Source organism: Astatotilapia calliptera, chromosome 2, assembly GCF_964374335.1.
Source record: "Astatotilapia calliptera chromosome 2, fAstCal68.1, whole genome shotgun sequence".
Taxonomy (NCBI): Eukaryota; Metazoa; Chordata; class Actinopteri; order Cichliformes; family Cichlidae; genus Astatotilapia; species Astatotilapia calliptera.
In genome coordinates, this window is record NC_137423.1 from 27,308,590 (window position 1) to 27,332,650 (window position 24,061).

A 24,061-nucleotide genomic window follows, 5' to 3' on the forward strand; every position below is an offset into this window, starting at 1 on the left:
TTATGCATGAGGATAACGGTTAGTACTGCTTTGGATGTTGGCAGAGGACTAACAGATGCTAAATCCCTGTCACACCTGCACTCCTGGCAGACCTCTGGATTACAGCTGAGCTTATATCTATACATTTCCTCGCTGTGTCTGTGTCTCTGACACATATCCAGATGTGCTACGACAGTCCCACGAGTTTAGCTTAAATATCCATTTTGCATTAATGCTACATTTAAGGAGCAGTTGGAAGCGAAACAGAATAATCCGGTGGTGCAGAGTAGGATTATATAAGATTACAAACTTGATTCTAAGTTGTGAAGAAAACTCTTATACATTGGTTATCCTTCAGCATTACACTGTGAAAAGTCTCTAAAGTCTCTAATAAACCCTGAAGTCTGCAGTTAGCAAAGTCAGTCATTAATATAGGGTAATAGGCCTTACTTTCTAATAAGGCATCTGTACTGTGGTTATGGAGAGTCATTAATAAAGGCCGACGGATTTCTCACTTTCTAACTAGTCATGAGGAGTCAGCTGATGTCAGATGCAATTATAACGTGTCTAATGAACCTTACAGAGCCCCTGAGCCCACTTTGCAACCGATTTATTTTTGAAACCCTTGCTATGAAAGCACCGTGGAGAATTTTTTTTTTTAATGCTTTGTTTTTCTCAGCAGTAAAATTTGCCAAAATCTTGTGGTATCTTTGCTGCATACCACCACACACATGAAGCAGCTAAAAGGTATGACTGTCATGGTTCCTGAGTCCTTCGAGTTTTGTATCTTTTATGTGCATTTGTTTCATTATATTTCCCAGGTCTAGTTTCTTATTTAATCTGTTCATGATTTCAGTTTATTTCTTGTGTCACTTTGTATTCTTGCCTCTGTTATGTTCCCATGTCTGTCCTTGCCTCGCGTTTTCTCTATGTTTAGTCCTTTAGTCTCATGTGTAAAGTCAGTCTTGTGTTGGTTTACCCGTTGGTATGTAGTCCACGTTTGTTTTCCCCGTTTAGTTCGTTTATGGGTCTGCCATCTGTTATTTCTTGTGGTCATCGTCCCTCTGTGATTTCGTGTCTAGTTTTACTCCCAGCTGCGTGTCCCAGCTAATGTCTCTCCTCTCGTTATCCTGCTGTGTATACATCTTGAGTCTCCCCTTGTTCTTTGTTGTGTCATCTCTTATAGTTTCCTGGTTTTGTGGTCACGGCTTCCTGCACAGTTTATGTTCTACGTATTGTGAGTCCCAGCAATAAAGCAGATTTTTTGAGATTACCTACTTGTTTCTGAACATTGGGGTGTTAAACCTGCCTTCTTGCACAGCACACACATTACAATGTTCTGGAGAAGTTAGATATTAAACTCTTTGGGTTCTTTGCACAGAGAATAAATGTCTGACAAAGACGTGTCTGTATTTTGGTAATCATTCAGAGCAGTTTATATTTATTATAGTTTAAACACAAAGAGCAATAAATTAGGCAGCAATTATCTATAAATGAAAATGGATTGTTAACAACATACATGCCATCTGCTCTTGCAAAATCTCAATTAATTCAATGAGTTGAAGACACAATTGTCCATCACCTTTTTGTTTTCCTGATAAAATGAAATGTGAAAGTGAAATCTATCTTCTCCTTTTCTATGACTAGTGATGGTCTCTGTAACTATCTGAAGGTTCATCAGTGCACTAAGGTATGATAATTTGGGACAGACTCTGAGTGCAGCTAACTCTAAAGAACAATTTGAGTTTAAAAACAGTCAAAGTAAAATTACATGTCTGTGAAAAGACTGGAGGAGGGGATGGAGCCATCACTCACTCTTTCATCGGCTGAATTTCCAGCTTAAACGAAGTAAGAAAACGTCCTTCTTGACAGGGGAGAACCTCGACTATCCTGACTGCTGTGAAACCTCTGACAGCCTTGTTCTTCTGTCATGTAGTCACAGCGTCTGCGAAGATTGTCTGATGAGCTGATGGAGTAGGAGACGAACACCTGAACGTCTACTTTTAAGAAAAGCTTTTCAAAGCAAAGGCCGCCTTTAAAGCAGGAATTGAAGCTTCTGGGCGAGGGCTTGCCACAGTAAAGAGATCATAGAAGTGCAGTCTGACTTTTAGAAGCTCCAACTTTCTGTCTGGAGCACCAGCAGTAGACAGAAAAAAACAGACATTGACTACAAGTTCAAAGAGAGAAGCTCCAGAGTTCCCAGAAACCTTTTTTTGGATAATTTTGAGCTTTTTTCACAAAGTTAGAAGGAAGTTTGTTTTAACAGTCAGCGCATCAGAGGAAGACCTCGGGGCTGTAGATATCTTATCCATTCCAGCAATTCTGAACCCAAACAGTGCAGGTCAGCATCTGAGTGTGCAGTGAAATTTCGTTAGTTAATTGCCAGCTATACTGTGAGAAATGGATGTAGGAAAATTCAGTTACAGCACTGACATAAATTAATACACACTCTAGGATGAAAGTGAAATATGGGCATCAATGCAATTCTGCAAATTTGGCTGATTATTTGTTTAGTATACAAACTAATCACAATGTAAGATGGTCATTCTTAATATTTGGTTGTAAGACCATGTTGACCAACTTTCTACCTCTCTCACAGTGTCTCTTAGGATTACTGTTATCAATCATATGGAGAGGAGCATAGCTTCTGCATCTAAAATCCCAGAAACCACTTTGTATTTATTTATTCTGTTATCAGCAGGGGCTATTTAGATTTTCTTTCTCTTTTTTTTGTAAATTGCTGTCCAGTGTGACTTTCCAATTACAGTTTGCATGAAAGCACACACACGTCCAGATTTTTCTTTCATTTCATTCTTCAGTTATTTTTCCTAATGTCTGCCACAGTGTGGCTCAGGAATGACACATATTTGACAATTGCAGTAATATTTTCTCATTTTTTCACATTTCCTCGTTCCACTTCTTGCGTTGAATTTGTTCTGTTTTGGTTTGATGGTTTCCAGCAGGGCAAAAGCCCTTCTGCATACGTCTTCCTTTTAATTCTTGTAACTTGCTCAAATATGAAAAGAAAAAAGGGCTGTTTGTAGAGAAAATGTGAAGTAATCTTTCATATTATTTCTCACAGGTTCCAGGCTGCGGATTACAAATTAGTTGTTTGTTTTCATGTCACACATCAGATGCATTCAGTCAGGGCAAGCAAAGCAAGTACTGCATGTCCAGTAAAATCTAAATACATAGACATCAGTTAAAAGAGAAGAAAAAAAATATTTTTTTCTTTGCATCTACAACAGTATTCTGTCAGAATGTTTCTCATGTTTGCATCCATTCTTTAATTTATTGTTACCCTGTTGCCACAGTTGGCTATTCTCTTTGGAAGCAGGCTTAAAAACACATGACTACTAACCAATGGAATCATCTGTTGATTTGATAGGCCGACCTATCCATTTCTGGATAAAGAGCTGGCATTAGCAATAATTTAAAAAAAAAAAAAAAAAAAAGCTCCTGTGATTTATCATCTTAACAGATAAGTTTTCTCTTGCTAACCATTTTGGTTAACATGTATACAGATAAGTTACAGTATAGTGTGAAATTTTTAATAACTTATTTAGCTTGGTAGTTTATCCCCTCCATTGGTAAGGAGTTCCTTGATCAACCTGCCATTTCCTGTTTAATAAAAAATGTAAGTTCAACAGTTGCAAGTCCAACCAACATTTTCAGATTACTGTCTGCAAACAATCTCTTAGTTGATTAAATGCAGAAATAATTATATTTTACAGTTCCACGATCCATGAATCAGTGCAGAAAAGGCATTTAAACGAGACAATGAATACATAAATAATGAAAATAATAAAACGGCCTGTTTTCCTCTGTTCCAGTTTGTCTTGTTTAACAATTGAGGATGATTTGTTTCTTCTTGCCTTTCTGTTACCCCACCCCACTGTTATATATACAGAATTATGGTGTTTAAGTGCAACGTTAAAATAAGTTAATTACAATCTTAGTGTAATAATTAGAGGCTAGTATAAAAACCTAGAAATATTTCCTGTGTATTGCTAAATTATAGCTAATTAGAGAGAATTATTATCAGATCAAAAGCGATTTAAGGCATGTATAAAAATAATCACTTTAAATTTGATTTAAATTTATGCATAATTGCAACCGAGGTTAAATTCCTGTGACAGTGAAGTACTACCATGAAACATTTCTCTGAGAGTTTTTATGTTACCTCTAAAAATTTTATTTTTTTATATTTATTTTGCTCTATACTGCTCTTGGCTTTGGAAAAACAGCACAACAATCATATTATGGTTATACACTTTTGCAGTGTTTAGCTGTAATAGAGAGTATGTCCATGACCCTTCAGCACCACTCCAAATAAATTAGATGCTTTTTCTTTTATGTTTCTGATTGGCACATCAGTTTGACAGTTCAACTCTATCTACTTTAAAAAACTGTTGCAACACCGAGGGCACAAAGTAGCACTACTGCTTTGCTTTCCCATGTGCATGCCTTAATCAAAACAAATGTTTGCACTGCTTCCTTCAGTATATAAGGAGCCAGTGATTTCTGGCAGTGGTAATGATTATCACACATAATACAACAAACAAATAATATTGGTGTATGGTCCTTTAAACAACCACTGCTATACAGTTACCACTTTGCACAAAAAAGTTATATTAATATATTATTATTTTCAACTATAATTAGATGTTGCAGTCACTTCAAATAGATAAATAAATATACACCTTTTTTTTTAAATGTATCTGTTCACCGTGTGTACGTATAATTGTTTAATTTAGTTTAAACTGTTTAAGTTATCTAATTATGCTGAGATAACATGGCATGCTTCTTGTGGTAATGGGTTCATTATTTAGTTATCACAAGGAGACAAAAGGTTGTTTCCACTTCATTTATAAGAGATCTGAAGTGCCAAGACAGCAGGGTGTGAACTGCAGGGGAGCCAAAGGAAAGCTCCTGTCCTCTTAATAAGACATGAGCTCTCCTTCTTATGGGGTCTTTTGTGGTCTTTCGAATGACTGACAACATGCATTTCTTTATGCCTTAATTCCTCTCGGTCATGCATATAATTAGGCTGTTATTGGTGTGTGATTCATGCATGAGAATGATTTTCATCTTACTTAAATAAAGGTACCAACATGAGCTCTATTGTTTTTTCTTTCTCATCTAAAGCAGAGAAAACAGAGTGGTACTTATTTTGAAACTGAAGCATGAGCTAATCTGATCTCTTTCCTTATCAGTGTTACTTCTATTCCTATTAATGGGAGCAATGATAAATATGAACTGAACTGAGTGAATAGAGTGGTTTAGAAATCATGTATCTGTCCATTTTGGCACATAGTCAGGTTGTCTAAAGGTGAAGTGTAGTCTCGCTTGCTTGCTTTGACAGATGACAACTGAAGCAACTGATTTAATTAATCAATATCTATAATAAATATAATACCAAATGATGGATGGATGGATGGACAAACTGCAGATCAGTCAAAGTCTAAATGGGAGGATTTGGATTGTGTTTTTCTATTGGAGATAACATAAAGTTCAATCCTCATCCTTTAAAAAGAACACTAGTCCCACCACAACTTCACAGCCACTTTAGTGATCCTGCTTGATAACTCTCAGTAAAAAGATAAGGGGACCGAGCTGTCTTCAGGGCTACCAAGTTCTCTGTAATTATGGCGTGATCTTAAAAAAACAAAAGTCAGTTTCTCATGATAAATGATCCCATTATCTCAAGACATCTGCCTTTTGTTTTCTTGAGATAATGACATAATTTAACCGATGAGAAAACAACCTTTTTTTTTTTATCTTGAGATAACAAAATAATTAACTCCCAATCTTGAGGTAATGACGCCATTTAAAAATAATAGTAATGAAAAAAAAAAATAGTAATTTAAATCAGGGCCTGTCTGTTTCCATACATATCTATTTACTTTATGATTGCCTGGCTACATAATTTTATTTTTAATGAAGCAAGCATACAAGAAATGAACCATTTGATTTGATTTGATTGTCTCCCAACAGACGAAATGTGTAATATTTTCACACTATTTCACCATGTAAACAGATGCTGGAAAAAAAAAAGTCATTGCTTGTGGTATGGCAGGAATACAGAATGACACACGCACACATCAACACGGATTCACAAAAACCCAGAATAACGTATCCCAAGTTCTGTTAGCGGTGACCTTGCTGGAAAGACTTCGGCATCGGCGAAGGTGCTGATTGCGATCGTAACGCTTGCAAGTCTTTGATCTCAACAAAATGAAGGCTTAACAGTTCATTAACCCTTTGATCTCATCTGATCCATGTGATCTACAAAGCTGTATAGCCCACACATGCAGTAGATGCTGCACACACATGCCCCGCTGCAAGATAATGGCTCCATCATCTCGATCATCGGTCAAATTTGCACTTCAGGTTTGTGAACACAGATGTCGATCTGCCCCATCATTTTCAGGGGTCATGTGTTACACAGCCTGGTGTTCATTGCATCTATTGGATTTATGAGTGGCTGAGCAATCAAAACAGAATGAGAAGTAAGACTGTTAATATCCACATTGACCTTAGGTTGACCTGACATGATGGCCAGCTGTACAGTCTAATGACATATTGACTGTTTACTGTGTAATTTGAGGCCTGATGAAAAAACATACAGACTCGAGAGGGAAAAAGACAAAGAAAAAGCAAACACTCAGATTTTCTAATAGAGTTGTTAAGTAGGGATTTGTAAAGTAAATGTTAAACATGAAGAATTCTTCTCACTTCCTATACAGCTGTCTCTATTATTGTAGGGTCTTTACCATAAAATGCAAACCACATTGAGGGGACTGTTGTTGTGACTTGGAGCTATATGATTTATAGCTATAATATTCAGACTCTTACATTTTCCACTAATGATAAATAATAGGCTGGTGCTTTCATTCTCCAGGACTTTTTAAGTATTTAATCTAAAAGTCTATTTTTATTTTTTATGACAAAAGTCGGTTAATGTAATTGCTGCATACTGAATTCAATTCAATTCAGGTCTTAAAACATGTCTATTTTCATCTTGGATGGAAGGTTAAAACGTGTACATTTTTATTTCATGTCCCAAATGCAAAAAAAAGACACATATTTAATTTCTGTATTTTCTTCCCACTGATGATAATCTTGTTCTTATGTGGCAAGTGTTGCAAGTTACATTATGTTGTTTTTACCTTGAATTTACCACCTGAACACACAATGCTTTCATTTGCACATGGCAACTGGGCAGTTTAGTTCAATAACCAAAAGCTCTAAACTGGGCTTTCTCACAACAGGCCTCTATGAGATTTTGGCCGTCATCTCACTTGGTATTTGTTACCAACTTTATCCTCTATAATTTGTGCAAAGGCATATAAAGAACCTTAAAAGAAGAAATAATTTGTGTTGTTTCAAAGCCTGGTTGTCCCCATTGAGTTTTGTCCAAAGCTTTCCCTACCAAATCCCAACTGTCAAAAAGAACAATGATGCTATGTTTTGTGCGCTTGTGTGTTTTTGTTTTAGGTTAAGCCAATTGTGCTGCACTAAAGCGATAAAAGCATGCCACCGAGGGCCTCTGTCCTTTAAAAGGAAGAAGTCAGTCCTTGTTGTCCAAGTTAAAAGACTGTACAGGGTAGTTCTTTGAATAGGTCTTTGCCCAGACATATCAAGGTCTTGACTGTTACTGTCATGGGAGTGAGTCTAAAAATAGCCTCAGGGACTTCCGCCAGCATATTAGACAGAGAGACACAAAACAGGCTTGTTAGTACATAACCTTGGGCTCCTGGGATCCTGGGTCCCAGATCAATTTGTGGTTCTTTTTTAACCTACACAAAACAATTTTACACCTCTTTCCTTTTCTGAGAACAACAGGAGGTCTGTTTATTACTGATTACAACTGGCACTCTTGCAGATGTGACGCCCACAAGTGTATGGTCACAATTGTAATTTTGTTGTGAATTGTTTTTGATGTAAAAGACCTGATTTTATGGTGGTATTGCACTTTTCATTTAGCGTTATGGACAATGTAATTGCGTGGCATTGCCACAAGGGGGAGATAGTGGTGAGTGCGATAGGCTGTTGCAACGCGTCTCGGCCTCAGACGAGGAAGAGCCTGCAGACCGAACGCAACTGATGTCTCCTGTCTCTGCTTTTCTGTTAAAAAAACAGGTCAGTAGTTCAAGTTTGCTCACCACAATGTACATATAAAGGCAAGAAACCTTTTTCTGTCTTAGTTTAAAGACCGCAAATGTTGTGAGAGAGTGTGTTTTCACTGATTGAGAGAAAGCTAACTATACCGCCATTTGTAATGGCAGCCGCCATTTCACTCGTAGTCTAAATAGGCAGCTGGTCTTATTACCTGTTTTATTTTGTGACAAATGGAGCTCTTAGACACTTCTTTTATCCTGGCATTATTGGAAGTTACAGTTGATTAGGACCTACCCAGTTCTTATGTGTCAAATGTAAATAGTCTGATGTATACTGTTTGTGGATGATTGTGAACTGTTTGTGAGCAAGGGAAGAATATTTTTGTTTATTGGTTACAAATGTAATATATTGTTTGAATCTGTTAAAGTATAAGAAAAGTATAAAGGTGACATAAGCGGGTTAATTGCAGTGTTAGTGGTGCTGCACAGAAATGTTTTGATGCTGAAATGCAGTAAAATTGGTTACAGATTTATTGTAAATAAGGACGTTTATGTACAATGATTATTTTGTAAGTTTATTCTTGTGAGAGTGCAAGGTAACCAAAAGGGTTTGAGCTATGGACCTAATTGAATGTTTGTGTTGTTAAAAGCGAAATGTGTGTGTCTAAATGAAAAGAAAAGGACGTTGTTAAACTCTGTTAATAAATCAGACGAGGAAGAGCCTGCAGACCGAACGCAACTGATGTCTCCTGTCTCTGCTTTTCTGTTAAAAAAACAGTTTAAAAACAGACCCCATCGAAGGCCTGTAACATAATTTTGGTGGCCCGTACGGGGATCAGCATGCTACGTGGGTGACTGCTGATCCTTTAATCAACGAACCAGAGACAGCCATCACAGGGCAGGCGTGTTGGAACAGCAGACGTGCAACTGAGGCAGCAGCGGGACCTGTGTCGAGGAGGGGAACCCCTGCTGGAGAGGTGACGGGCTGCGTGTTTGAGCTGACTGCACTGTGAGGAGTGCTAGCCAAAAGACACAGAATGGAGGACAGTGAAAGAAAAGAACTGGCTTGGCAGATCAGAAAGAGTCTTTATGCACTGACAGCAGAGGAACTCTTCCAGATTGCTACAAACATCACACCAGTACCTGATGTGGACCCCGCAAGTGTAAGACGTGGTGATGAGGAAAGTTGTTTTGATTATGTTTGTGCTTATCTACGCTGTAAGACATTGCTTGACTTAGAGGATCAGGGGTTTTCACACCTACTGCTGTTGAAAGATGCTATTATTCATCTCATTGATAGTCATGCCGCTGAAGTATCTCACCCTGTAGTCTCAGAGGAAAATGTTGTTACTCTCACAACACTTAAGCACCCGGAACAGAGTGATGTACTTACCTCAGCTATATTGCCTCTTGAGTCTGTTAATCCACAAATAACAGAGTATGAAATGCTAAAGGCTAACTACGAGGCACTTGGTAAAAAGTTAGCAGATTTACAAGTGACATCTGCAACACAAGACACACCCACCCCCACTATTACACAGTCACTCCAGCCTCGAGCTGAGAGCGTGACAAACAGCCGTTCCACCACAGACATGCGACAATCTAAGCCTGATCACATGGTTTCCCTAAGAGACCTGCCATTTTTGCAACGCAGAGAGTTTAAAGTACATGGTGGTCAGGTTGGGGACATTGCATCTGACATTAGCTACCATGGACTGTGTAAGCAGATTGAGGAGGGGCTCAAGGTGAAGCACACAGAGGGAGAGATCATTCAAGGTGTGCTCCGTATTATCAAGCCTGGACAGTTTAAGGACATGTTGATCAGTAAAGATGACTTGACCCTCATTGAACTCAAAAGCTTACTACGTTCACACCTGAGTGAGAAGAGTGGGAGTGAGTTATTTCAGGAATTGTTGAGCACTAAGCAACATGACCATGAAACTCCACAACAGTTCCTCTACAGGATGATTGGACTGAAGCAGAAAGTCATGTTTGCATCCAGGCAGGATAACATGGACGTTGCGTATGAGACACGTACGATCCAAAATGTATTTCTACGCACCATTCATCAAGGTCTTCTACCAAAATATAGTGACATTCGTAATGAACTCAAGCCACTACTATCAGACTACAGTGTGTCAGATGAAGCCTTGATAAGGCAAGTGAACAAAGTGTCAAGCGAAGAGAGTGAGCGACAGCGAAGACTGGGATATTCCACTCGACAAAAGGTAACACATGCTCATACTGCTCAACTTGAACCTGCCAAAGACACTGAAATGACTGACTGTAAATCTAAGAGTAAGAATAAAGTCATAGAAGAGCTGGCTGCGAAGGTGGAAACCCTGACCAAAGTGGTTGAGTCTCTCACAGCCAGTCAGGCTCGTGAACCCACTTGTCAGTGTGCACACCCAAAGCAGAAGCCCAGACAAACTGCAAAACAGTATGGCTGTCCCAAGTGTATTGAAAGTGGGGCTACTTCATGCACTCATTGTTTTATCTGTGGGGAGACAGGTCACAGGGCAGTGGGATGTCTCAAACGAAGCCAACCCAGAAGCTCTAGTTGGCCTCCTGCTGATACACACACGCCCAGAACCAGTGGACAGCCAGACCCAAAATCACGAGGTATGTGCTCAGAAGAGTTTGCTCATGTCAGAAGTAGTTGGGCGACCCTTCCAACAAAAAATGCAGACACAGGGGCAAGTGAGAGAGTGGCACAGCTTGTTGGAAAAAAATGTAAAATCAAGTGTTACATTCATAGCTTTGCAGTGGACTGTTTATTGGACACAGGTGCACAAGTGAGTCTCATTGATCGCCAGTGGGCAAAAACCTACCTCTCTGACCACAAACTCCGGCCACTGACAGAACTTATTGGAGATAAGGCTCTTAGTGTGCTTGGTGTTAATGGCCAGCCATTACCCTACGACGGCTGGGTGGGCGTGATGGTGAGTCTCCCAGAGAATAGTGACCCAAACTTGACTGTACAAGTCCCCTTTTTAGTAAGCAGTGTGCCCATGGACTGCCCCCTGATTGGTTTCAATGTAATTGAACAGCTGATACTGGGGCCAAATGCTAGTACAAACCTCATACCCACCATTGTGAGCCTCCTGCGCAGCGCGATGAACCTCCAGGATGACACAGCGACGGCACTGGTCAACTTCATCCAGACCAAGCTTACCAGTGATAACGTGGTCAGCCAGAGTGTCCTAAAAGTGGGCCTGTATGATGTAGTAATCCCGGCTGGTCAAGTTAAGTATGTTAAGTGTAAAGTCTCCTCTACAGTTGACATGTCCAACCCCCTCGTGCTCTTTGAACCAACTGAGAGCAACCCACAACTGCAACAGCTTGATATTGGCAACAGCCTCCTCACAGTTTGTGATGCCAGAGTCCCATATGTCAAAGTACCTATTGGCAACCACACTAAGCATGATGTGACCCTCACCGGCAGAGCAGCCCTTGGAACTATTGAACCAATAGCAGGAGTCGTACAAACTGACTTACCAAACCTCAATGAGCCCAAAGTGACTCAAGATGTCGACTCTGATGTATCTCAAATACCCCAGCAGTGCGGTGAAGATCAAGCAACACAGGAATGGGATCCACCTGTTGATGTTAGCCACCTGACTGAAGACCAACAATCTGTGGCCAAGAAAATGTTAAGGGAAGAGTCAGGGGCTTTTGCACGTGATGAGAATGACATGGGGTGCATTCCCAGCTTGGAAATGACAATAACACTCAAAGACACAACCCCAATTCAGAAATCGTACACCTCAATTCCAAAACCCCTCTATAAGGAGGTTAAAGAGTATATTGAGGACCTCTTGGCAAGAGGATGGATTGTAAAGTCTAGATCCCCTTACTCTGCGCCAATAGTTTGTGTGCGGAAAAAGGATGGCTCCCTAAGGCTCTGTATCGACTACCGTCTCCTGAACCAGCGCACAGTACCTGATCGCCACCCATTACCAAGAATCCAGGACCTCATTGACACCTTGGGAGGGTACAACTGGTTCTCCATTTTGGACCAGGGAAAAGCCTATCACCAGGGCTTTATAGCAGAAGGATCCCGCCATCTGACTGCATTCATCACCCCCTGGGGCCTTTATGAATGGGTGCGAATTCCCTTCGGTCTTACCAACGCACCTGCTGCATTCCAACGCAGTATGGAAGAAATGCTGGCTCCCCTTCGGGATGAGTGCTGCATTCCATACTTGGATGACATCTTGTGCTACGCCAAGACTTTTGAGGAACATGTGGAAGGGCTGAGGAAAGTCTTGAGAGCCCTGCAGAACTACGGAGTCAAACTCCGGCCGACAAAATGTGACCTATTTAAAAGAGAAGTGAGGTATGTTGGGCGCTTAGTGTCAGCTGAAGGAGTACGCATTGACCCAAAAGATCTCGAGGCAGTGTACGCCCTGAAAAAGGAGACACCTGCCACAGTGGGAGATGTGAGGAGGATTGCTGGGTTCCTGAGTTACTATCGCTCATATATCCAGGATTTCTCGAGAATAGCAAAACCCATCTATGAGCTTTTGCAACCCAAGAAAACCAAAGAGGAGCATCTTCTGGGGAAGGTTACAGGACAGAAGGGGAAAGGCGCACAGTTACCATCCAAAACACCAGTTGAGTGGGCAGAGAAGCACCAGGGTGCCCTGTGTAAGTTGATTGATATGTTGGTAAACCCCCCTGTACTTGCCTACCCGGATTTTGAGCTTCCCTTCGTCCTTCATACAGACGCATCTGATAAAGGACTTGGGGCCGTTCTCTACCAACATCAGAGTGGGAAGCTAAGAGTGATTGGATACGGCTCCCGAACACTGACACCGGCTGAAAAGAATTACAGACTCCACTCGGGCAAGCTTGAGTTTCTCGCCCTCAAGTGGGCTGTCTGCGAGAAGTTCAGGGATTACTTGTTCTATGCCCCGTATTTTACCATCTACACAGACAACAATCCCTTAACTTATGTCATGAGTACCGCCAAGTTGAATGCGGTTGGGTTCAGATGGGTGGGAGAGCTATCAGATTTCAGGTTTGATATAAGGTACAGACCTGGCAAAGTAAATGTTGACGCAGACACCCTGTCGAGGAGTCCCCTTGACATTGACAGATACGTCACTGAATGTACAAAAGAGCTCTCCAAAGAAGCTGTTGCCGCTACTTGGGAGGGATGTGGAGCAGGCAAGCATGGAGATGTCGCATGGATCGCTGCTCTGGTTTTAGCGCAAGGTGACCAGCTTGAACCAGTAATCCAAGAAATGGTCACGCCCATCAATTTGGATGAACTACAAAGGGCTCAAAGAGCAGATCCTGCGATAGGTGAGATCATGAAAATGAAAGACTCAGATCAAAAGCTGACAGATGACATGAGACGGAATGTGAGAGGTCCGGCAAGGAAAATGATGCATGAGTGGACAAAGCTGAGCTTAGAAGACGGAGTTCTGTATCGTAAGACTGCAGAAAAGCGCCAACTAGTCTTACCAGCTAGCTTCAAATCCCTGGTCCTGAAACATCTGCATGATGACATGGGGCATGTCGGGGTAGAAAGAGTTCTCAGCCTGGCGAGGCAACGGTTCTACTGGCCATACATGAGGCGAGACATCGAAGCCTATGTCACCCGGCAGTGTCCGTGCATCAAACAGAAGAAACCAGTGACACATGTCCGAGCTCCCATGTCCAGCATTACCACAAGCTCACCAATGGAATTGGTTTCAGTTGATTACCTCCACTTAGAGCCAAGCAGGGGCGGATATCAGTATATCCTAGTTGTGGTAGACCACTTTACTAGGTATGCCCAGGCCTATCCAACCCGCAACAAGAGTGGCAAAACTGCAGCTGAAAGGATTTTCAGTGATTATATCCCCAGGTTTGGCTACCCTTTAAGGCTGCACCATGATCAGGGGCGGGAGTTCGAGAACGAGCTTTTCCGGACTCTACAACAGTTGAGCAATGTGGGGCACTCTCGAACAACTCCGTACCACCCTCAGGGCAACCCAGCTGAACGCTTTAATCGTACCATCTTGCAGATGCTGAGGACCCTGAGTGAAGAAAAAAAAGAAAGATGGAGAGAATATCTCCCACAGATGGTTCATGCGTACAATTGCACTCGCCATGAAGCAACGGGTTACTCGCCATTCTTTCTGCTTTTTGGTCGACATCCACGAATGCCAGTAGACCTCCTGTTCAAGTTGGTTACTGATGGAGAGCCACAAACTGCAAGAGGTTATGCTGAGAAATGGAAAGAACGAATGACTGAGGCTTACAGGATTGCATCTGGAAACAGCCAAAAGTCAAGTGATCGTGGAAAGAAACACTATGACCGGCATTTGAAAGGAGTGGTACTCCAACCTGGAGACAGAGTACTAGTGCGGAACCTGACTGAGAGGGGTGGTCCTGGCAAGTTAAGGTCCTACTGGGAGAACACCATTTATGTGGTGAAGGAACAGATCAATGACAGCCCAGTGTACAGAGTGACCTCAGAGGCAAAGGGGAAGAAAGTGCGTGTTCTGCATCGCAATCTATTGCATCTTGTCAATGAGCTTCCTGTGGACTTGCCTGCTGTAGATAAGGGGGACGGGCCATCCGCCGTCAAGAAAAAGAAACCAAAACCAGCTCAAGGAGAGACAGAGTTTCAACCCCACTCTGACGCAAGCTCCGATGAGGATGAGAGTTCCATGTATTATGAGTTGAGGTATGATTTGAGAAGTGGGAACAAAGAGGATGCACTACATACCTGTAACCATACTGTTGGACCCCCAAGAGGAACAGCTGAGTTCAGCAGAGTGGTCAACTGTGGAGCACCTCAGCCAACAGAAGCAACAGATGAATTGAGGGAACAAGGAATGGAACAAGATGGTGGACACCAAAGCACTGAACTTGACAACGACATGGGAGAGGAGGAACATGAGAGGGTACAGGAATCAGGAGTCACTGAAGTGCCTTTCACAGTCGACGAAGGAGAAGTTGGACTGCCGCTTTCAGAAAGGGCACAGTATACACCTAACGTGGCCCCGCCGACTAATGAATCAGTTCTAAGAAGGTCTACTAGAGAACGACGGCCTGTTACACATTTCACATATGACACCCTTGGCCAGCCCTCTCTCCGGGTGCATCCATCAGTCAGTTGTGCTGAAGTGCACGAGTCACCAAACACAACACACTACACCATGCCACCATATCCCCTGTTACCTTACTTTCCCCTAGTGCCATATCGCATTCCAACATCTCACTGTGCACACCCAGGCACCTTCCCTGTATATTATAACTGCCCAATCTATACATGTTAGTACACAAGGAATGTGGGAAGGGGATGTGATTTGAGTTGTTTGAGTAATGAGTATAATGAGTTTTAAAGGGTAAGAGGTTAAATGTCAGGAGCCATTTTCTTTTTGTTGGGGAGTGTGTGACGCCCACAAGTGTATGGTCACAATTGTAATTTTGTTGTGAATTGTTTTTGATGTAAAAGACCTGATTTTATGGTGGTATTGCACTTTTCATTTAGCGTTATGGACAATGTAATTGCGTGGCATTGCCACAAGGGGGAGATAGTGGTGAGTGCGATAGGCTGTTGCAACGCGTCTCGGCCTCAGACGAGGAAGAGCCTGCAGACCGAACGCAACTGATGTCTCCTGTCTCTGCTTTTCTGTTAAAAAAACAGGTCAGTAGTTCAAGTTTGCTCACCACAATGTACATATAAAGGCAAGAAACCTTTTTCTGTCTTAGTTTAAAGACCGCAAATGTTGTGAGAGAGTGTGTTTTCACTGATTGAGAGAAAGCTAACTATACCGCCATTTGTAATGGCAGCCGCCATTTCACTCGTAGTCTAAATAGGCAGCTGGTCTTATTACCTGTTTTATTTTGTGACAAATGGAGCTCTTAGACACTTCTTTTATCCTGGCATTATTGGAAGTTACAGTTGATTAGGACCTACCCAGTTCTTATGTGTCAAATGTAAATAGTCTGATGTATACTGTTTGTGGATGATTGTGAACTGTTTGTGAGCAAGGGAAGAATATTTTTGTTTATTGGTTACAAATGTAATATATTGTTTGAATCTGTTAAAGTATAAGAAAAGTATAAAGGTGACATAAGCGGGTTAATTGCAGTGTTAGTGGTGCTGCACAGAAATGTTTTGATGCTGAAATGCAGTAAAATTGGTTACAGATTTATTGTAAATAAGGACGTTTATGTACAATGATTATTTTGTAAGTTTATTCTTGTGAGAGTGCAAGGTAACCAAAAGGGTTTGAGCTATGGACCTAATTGAATGTTTGTGTTGTTAAAAGCGAAATGTGTGTGTCTAAATGAAAAGAAAAGGACGTTGTTAAACTCTGTTAATAAATCAGACGAGGAAGAGCCTGCAGACCGAACGCAACTGATGTCTCCTGTCTCTGCTTTTCTGTTAAAAAAACAGTTTAAAAACAGACCCCATCGAAGGCCTGTAACATAATTTTGGTGGCCCGTACGGGGATCAGCATGCTACGTGGGTGACTGCTGATCCTTTAATCAACGAACCAGAGACAGCCATCACAGGGCAGGCGTGTTGGAACAGCAGACGTGCAACTGAGGCAGCAGCGGGACCTGTGTCGAGGAGGGGAACCCCTGCTGGAGAGGTGACGGGCTGCGTGTTTGAGCTGACTGCACTGTGAGGAGTGCTAGCCAAAAGACACAGAATGGAGGACAGTGAAAGAAAAGAACTGGCTTGGCAGATCAGAAAGAGTCTTTATGCACTGACAGCAGAGGAACTCTTCCAGATTGCTACAAACATCACACCAGTACCTGATGTGGACCCCGCAAGTGTAAGACGTGGTGATGAGGAAAGTTGTTTTGATTATGTTTGTGCTTATCTACGCTGTAAGACATTGCTTGACTTAGAGGATCAGGGGTTTTCACACCTACTGCTGTTGAAAGATGCTATTATTCATCTCATTGATAGTCATGCCGCTGAAGTATCTCACCCTGTAGTCTCAGAGGAAAATGTTGTTACTCTCACAACACTTAAGCACCCGGAACAGAGTGATGTACTTACCTCAGCTATATTGCCTCTTGAGTCTGTTAATCCACAAATAACAGAGTATGAAATGCTAAAGGCTAACTACGAGGCACTTGGTAAAAAGTTAGCAGATTTACAAGTGACATCTGCAACACAAGACACACCCACCCCCACTATTACACAGTCACTCCAGCCTCGAGCTGAGAGCGTGACAAACAGCCGTTCCACCACAGACATGCGACAATCTAAGCCTGATCACATGGTTTCCCTAAGAGACCTGCCATTTTTGCAACGCAGAGAGTTTAAAGTACATGGTGGTCAGGTTGGGGACATTGCATCTGACATTAGCTACCATGGACTGTGTAAGCAGATTGAGGAGGGGCTCAAGGTGAAGCACACAGAGGGAGAGATCATTCAAGGTGTGCTCCGTATTATCAAGCCTGGACAGTTTAAGGACATGTTGATCAGTAAAGATGACTTGACCCTCATTGAACTCAAAAGCTTACTACGTTCACACCTGAGTGAGAAGAGTGGGAGTGAGTTATTTCAGGAATTGTTGAGCACTAAGCAACATGACCATGAAACTCCACAACAGTTCCTCTACAGGATGATTGGACTGAAGCAGAAAGTCATGTTTGCATCCAGGCAGGATAACATGGACGTTGCGTATGAGACACGTACGATCCAAAATGTATTTCTACGCACCATTCATCAAGGTCTTCTACCAAAATATAGTGACATTCGTAATGAACTCAAGCCACTACTATCAGACTACAGTGTGTCAGATGAAGCCTTGATAAGGCAAGTGAACAAAGTGTCAAGCGAAGAGAGTGAGCGACAGCGAAGACTGGGATATTCCACTCGACAAAAGGTAACACATGCTCATACTGCTCAACTTGAACCTGCCAAAGACACTGAAATGACTGACTGTAAATCTAAGAGTAAGAATAAAGTCATAGAAGAGCTGGCTGCGAAGGTGGAAACCCTGACCAAAGTGGTTGAGTCTCTCACAGCCAGTCAGGCTCGTGAACCCACTTGTCAGTGTGCACACCCAAAGCAGAAGCCCAGACAAACTGCAAAACAGTATGGCTGTCCCAAGTGTATTGAAAGTGGGGCTACTTCATGCACTCATTGTTTTATCTGTGGGGAGACAGGTCACAGGGCAGTGGGATGTCTCAAACGAAGCCAACCCAGAAGCTCTAGTTGGCCTCCTGCTGATACACACACGCCCAGAACCAGTGGACAGCCAGACCCAAAATCACGAGGTATGTGCTCAGAAGAGTTTGCTCATGTCAGAAGTAGTTGGGCGACCCTTCCAACAAAAAATGCAGACACAGGGGCAAGTGAGAGAGTGGCACAGCTTGTTGGAAAAAAATGTAAAATCAAGTGTTACATTCATAGCTTTGCAGTGGACTGTTTATTGGACACAGGTGCACAAGTGAGTCTCATTGATCGCCAGTGGGCAAAAACCTACCTCTCTGACCACAAACTCCGGCCACTGACAGAACTTATTGGAGATAAGGCTCTTAGTGTGCTTGGTGTTAATGGCCAGCCATTACCCTACGACGGCTGGGTGGGCGTGATGGTGAGTCTCCCAGAGAATAGTGACCCAAACTTGACTGTACAAGTCCCCTTTTTAGTAAGCAGTGTGCCCATGGACTGCCCCCTGATTGGTTTCAATGTAATTGAACAGCTGATACTGGGGCCAAATGCTAGTACAAACCTCATACCCACCATTGTGAGCCTCCTGCGCAGCGCGATGAACCTCCAGGATGACACAGCGACGGCACTGGTCAACTTCATCCAGACCAAGCTTACCAGTGATAACGTGGTCAGCCAGAGTGTCCTAAAAGTGGGCCTGTATGATGTAGTAATCCCGGCTGGTCAAGTTAAGTATGTTAAGTGTAAAGTCTCCTCTACAGTTGACATGTCCAACCCCCTCGTGCTCTTTGAACCAACTGAGAGCAACCCACAACTGCAACAGCTTGATATTGGCAACAGCCTCCTCACAGTTTGTGATGCCAGAGTCCCATATGTCAAAGTACCTATTGGCAACCACACTAAGCATGATGTGACCCTCACCGGCAGAGCAGCCCTTGGAACTATTGAACCAATAGCAGGAGTCGTACAAACTGACTTACCAAACCTCAATGAGCCCAAAGTGACTCAAGATGTCGACTCTGATGTATCTCAAATACCCCAGCAGTGCGGTGAAGATCAAGCAACACAGGAATGGGATCCACCTGTTGATGTTAGCCACCTGACTGAAGACCAACAATCTGTGGCCAAGAAAATGTTAAGGGAAGAGTCAGGGGCTTTTGCACGTGATGAGAATGACATGGGGTGCATTCCCAGCTTGGAAATGACAATAACACTCAAAGACACAACCCCAATTCAGAAATCGTACACCTCAATTCCAAAACCCCTCTATAAGGAGGTTAAAGAGTATATTGAGGACCTCTTGGCAAGAGGATGGATTGTAAAGTCTAGATCCCCTTACTCTGCGCCAATAGTTTGTGTGCGGAAAAAGGATGGCTCCCTAAGGCTCTGTATCGACTACCGTCTCCTGAACCAGCGCACAGTACCTGATCGCCACCCATTACCAAGAATCCAGGACCTCATTGACACCTTGGGAGGGTACAACTGGTTCTCCATTTTGGACCAGGGAAAAGCCTATCACCAGGGCTTTATAGCAGAAGGATCCCGCCATCTGACTGCATTCATCACCCCCTGGGGCCTTTATGAATGGGTGCGAATTCCCTTCGGTCTTACCAACGCACCTGCTGCATTCCAACGCAGTATGGAAGAAATGCTGGCTCCCCTTCGGGATGAGTGCTGCATTCCATACTTGGATGACATCTTGTGCTACGCCAAGACTTTTGAGGAACATGTGGAAGGGCTGAGGAAAGTCTTGAGAGCCCTGCAGAACTACGGAGTCAAACTCCGGCCGACAAAATGTGACCTATTTAAAAGAGAAGTGAGGTATGTTGGGCGCTTAGTGTCAGCTGAAGGAGTACGCATTGACCCAAAAGATCTCGAGGCAGTGTACGCCCTGAAAAAGGAGACACCTGCCACAGTGGGAGATGTGAGGAGGATTGCTGGGTTCCTGAGTTACTATCGCTCATATATCCAGGATTTCTCGAGAATAGCAAAACCCATCTATGAGCTTTTGCAACCCAAGAAAACCAAAGAGGAGCATCTTCTGGGGAAGGTTACAGGACAGAAGGGGAAAGGCGCACAGTTACCATCCAAAACACCAGTTGAGTGGGCAGAGAAGCACCAGGGTGCCCTGTGTAAGTTGATTGATATGTTGGTAAACCCCCCTGTACTTGCCTACCCGGATTTTGAGCTTCCCTTCGTCCTTCATACAGACGCATCTGATAAAGGACTTGGGGCCGTTCTCTACCAACATCAGAGTGGGAAGCTAAGAGTGATTGGATACGGCTCCCGAACACTGACACCGGCTGAAAAGAATTACAGACTCCACTCGGGCAAGCTTGAGTTTCTCGCCCTCAAGTGGGCTGTCTGCGAGAAGTTCAGGGATTACTTGTTCTATGCCCCGTATTTTACCATCTACACAGACAACAATCCCTTAACTTATGTCATGAGTACCGCCAAGTTGAATGCGGTTGGGTTCAGATGGGTGGGAGAGCTATCAGATTTCAGGTTTGATATAAGGTACAGACCTGGCAAAGTAAATGTTGACGCAGACACCCTGTCGAGGAGTCCCCTTGACATTGACAGATACGTCACTGAATGTACAAAAGAGCTCTCCAAAGAAGCTGTTGCCGCTACTTGGGAGGGATGTGGAGCAGGCAAGCATGGAGATGTCGCATGGATCGCTGCTCTGGTTTTAGCGCAAGGTGACCAGCTTGAACCAGTAATCCAAGAAATGGTCACGCCCATCAATTTGGATGAACTACAAAGGGCTCAAAGAGCAGATCCTGCGATAGGTGAGATCATGAAAATGAAAGACTCAGATCAAAAGCTGACAGATGACATGAGACGGAATGTGAGAGGTCCGGCAAGGAAAATGATGCATGAGTGGACAAAGCTGAGCTTAGAAGACGGAGTTCTGTATCGTAAGACTGCAGAAAAGCGCCAACTAGTCTTACCAGCTAGCTTCAAATCCCTGGTCCTGAAACATCTGCATGATGACATGGGGCATGTCGGGGTAGAAAGAGTTCTCAGCCTGGCGAGGCAACGGTTCTACTGGCCATACATGAGGCGAGACATCGAAGCCTATGTCACCCGGCAGTGTCCGTGCATCAAACAGAAGAAACCAGTGACACATGTCCGAGCTCCCATGTCCAGCATTACCACAAGCTCACCAATGGAATTGGTTTCAGTTGATTACCTCCACTTAGAGCCAAGCAGGGGCGGATATCAGTATATCCTAGTTGTGGTAGACCACTTTACTAGGTATGCCCAGGCCTATCCAACCCGCAACAAGAGTGGCAAAACTGCAGCTGAAAGGATTTTCAGTGATTATATCCCCAGGTTTGGCTACCCTTTAAGGCTGCACCATGATCAGGGGCGGGAGTTCGAGAACGAGCTTTTCCGGACTCTACAACAGTTGAGCAATGTGGGGCACTCTCGAACAACTCCGTACCACCCTCAGGGCAACCCAGCTGAACGCTTTAATCGTACCATCTTGCAGATGCTGAGGACCCTGAGTGAAGAAAAAAAAGAAAGATGGAGAGAATATCTCCCACAGATGGTTCATGCGTACAATTGCACTCGCCATGAAGCAACGGGTTACTCGCCATTCTTTCTGCTTTTTGGTCGACATCCACGAATGCCAGTAGACCTCCTGTTCAAGTTGGTTACTGATGGAGAGCCACAAACTGCAAGAGGTTATGCTGAGAAATGGAAAGAACGAATGACTGAGGCTTACAGGATTGCATCTGGAAACAGCCAAAAGTCAAGTGATCGTGGAAAGAAACACTATGACCGGCATTTGAAAGGAGTGGTACTCCAACCTGGAGACAGAGTACTAGTGCGGAACCTGACTGAGAGGGGTGGTCCTGGCAAGTTAAGGTCCTACTGGGAGAACACCATTTATGTGGTGAAGGAACAGATCAATGACAGCCCAGTGTACAGAGTGACCTCAGAGGCAAAGGGGAAGAAAGTGCGTGTTCTGCATCGCAATCTATTGCATCTTGTCAATGAGCTTCCTGTGGACTTGCCTGCTGTAGATAAGGGGGACGGGCCATCCGCCGTCAAGAAAAAGAAACCAAAACCAGCTCAAGGAGAGACAGAGTTTCAACCCCACTCTGACGCAAGCTCCGATGAGGATGAGAGTTCCATGTATTATGAGTTGAGGTATGATTTGAGAAGTGGGAACAAAGAGGATGCACTACATACCTGTAACCATACTGTTGGACCCCCAAGAGGAACAGCTGAGTTCAGCAGAGTGGTCAACTGTGGAGCACCTCAGCCAACAGAAGCAACAGATGAATTGAGGGAACAAGGAATGGAACAAGATGGTGGACACCAAAGCACTGAACTTGACAACGACATGGGAGAGGAGGAACATGAGAGGGTACAGGAATCAGGAGTCACTGAAGTGCCTTTCACAGTCGACGAAGGAGAAGTTGGACTGCCGCTTTCAGAAAGGGCACAGTATACACCTAACGTGGCCCCGCCGACTAATGAATCAGTTCTAAGAAGGTCTACTAGAGAACGACGGCCTGTTACACATTTCACATATGACACCCTTGGCCAGCCCTCTCTCCGGGTGCATCCATCAGTCAGTTGTGCTGAAGTGCACGAGTCACCAAACACAACACACTACACCATGCCACCATATCCCCTGTTACCTTACTTTCCCCTAGTGCCATATCGCATTCCAACATCTCACTGTGCACACCCAGGCACCTTCCCTGTATATTATAACTGCCCAATCTATACATGTTAGTACACAAGGAATGTGGGAAGGGGATGTGATTTGAGTTGTTTGAGTAATGAGTATAATGAGTTTTAAAGGGTAAGAGGTTAAATGTCAGGAGCCATTTTCTTTTTGTTGGGGAGTGTGTGACGCCCACAAGTGTATGGTCACAATTGTAATTTTGTTGTGAATTGTTTTTGATGTAAAAGACCTGATTTTATGGTGGTATTGCACTTTTCATTTAGCGTTATGGACAATGTAATTGCGTGGCATTGCCACAAGGGGGAGATAGTGGTGAGTGCGATAGGCTGTTGCAACGCGTCTCGGCCTCAGACGAGGAAGAGCCTGCAGACCGAACGCAACTGATGTCTCCTGTCTCTGCTTTTCTGTTAAAAAAACAGGTCAGTAGTTCAAGTTTGCTCACCACAATGTACATATAAAGGCAAGAAACCTTTTTCTGTCTTAGTTTAAAGACCGCAAATGTTGTGAGAGAGTGTGTTTTCACTGATTGAGAGAAAGCTAACTATACCGCCATTTGTAATGGCAGCCGCCATTTCACTCGTAGTCTAAATAGGCAGCTGGTCTTATTACCTGTTTTATTTTGTGACAAATGGAGCTCTTAGACACTTCTTTTATCCTGGCATTATTGGAAGTTACAGTTGATTAGGACCTACCCAGTTCTTATGTGTCAAATGTAAATAGTCTGATGTATACTGTTTGTGGATGATTGTGAACTGTTTGTGAGCAAGGGAAGAATATTTTTGTTTATTGGTTACAAATGTAATATATTGTTTGAATCTGTTAAAGTATAAGAAAAGTATAAAGGTGACATAAGCGGGTTAATTGCAGTGTTAGTGGTGCTGCACAGAAATGTTTTGATGCTGAAATGCAGTAAAATTGGTTACAGATTTATTGTAAATAAGGACGTTTATGTACAATGATTATTTTGTAAGTTTATTCTTGTGAGAGTGCAAGGTAACCAAAAGGGTTTGAGCTATGGACCTAATTGAATGTTTGTGTTGTTAAAAGCGAAATGTGTGTGTCTAAATGAAAAGAAAAGGACGTTGTTAAACTCTGTTAATAAAT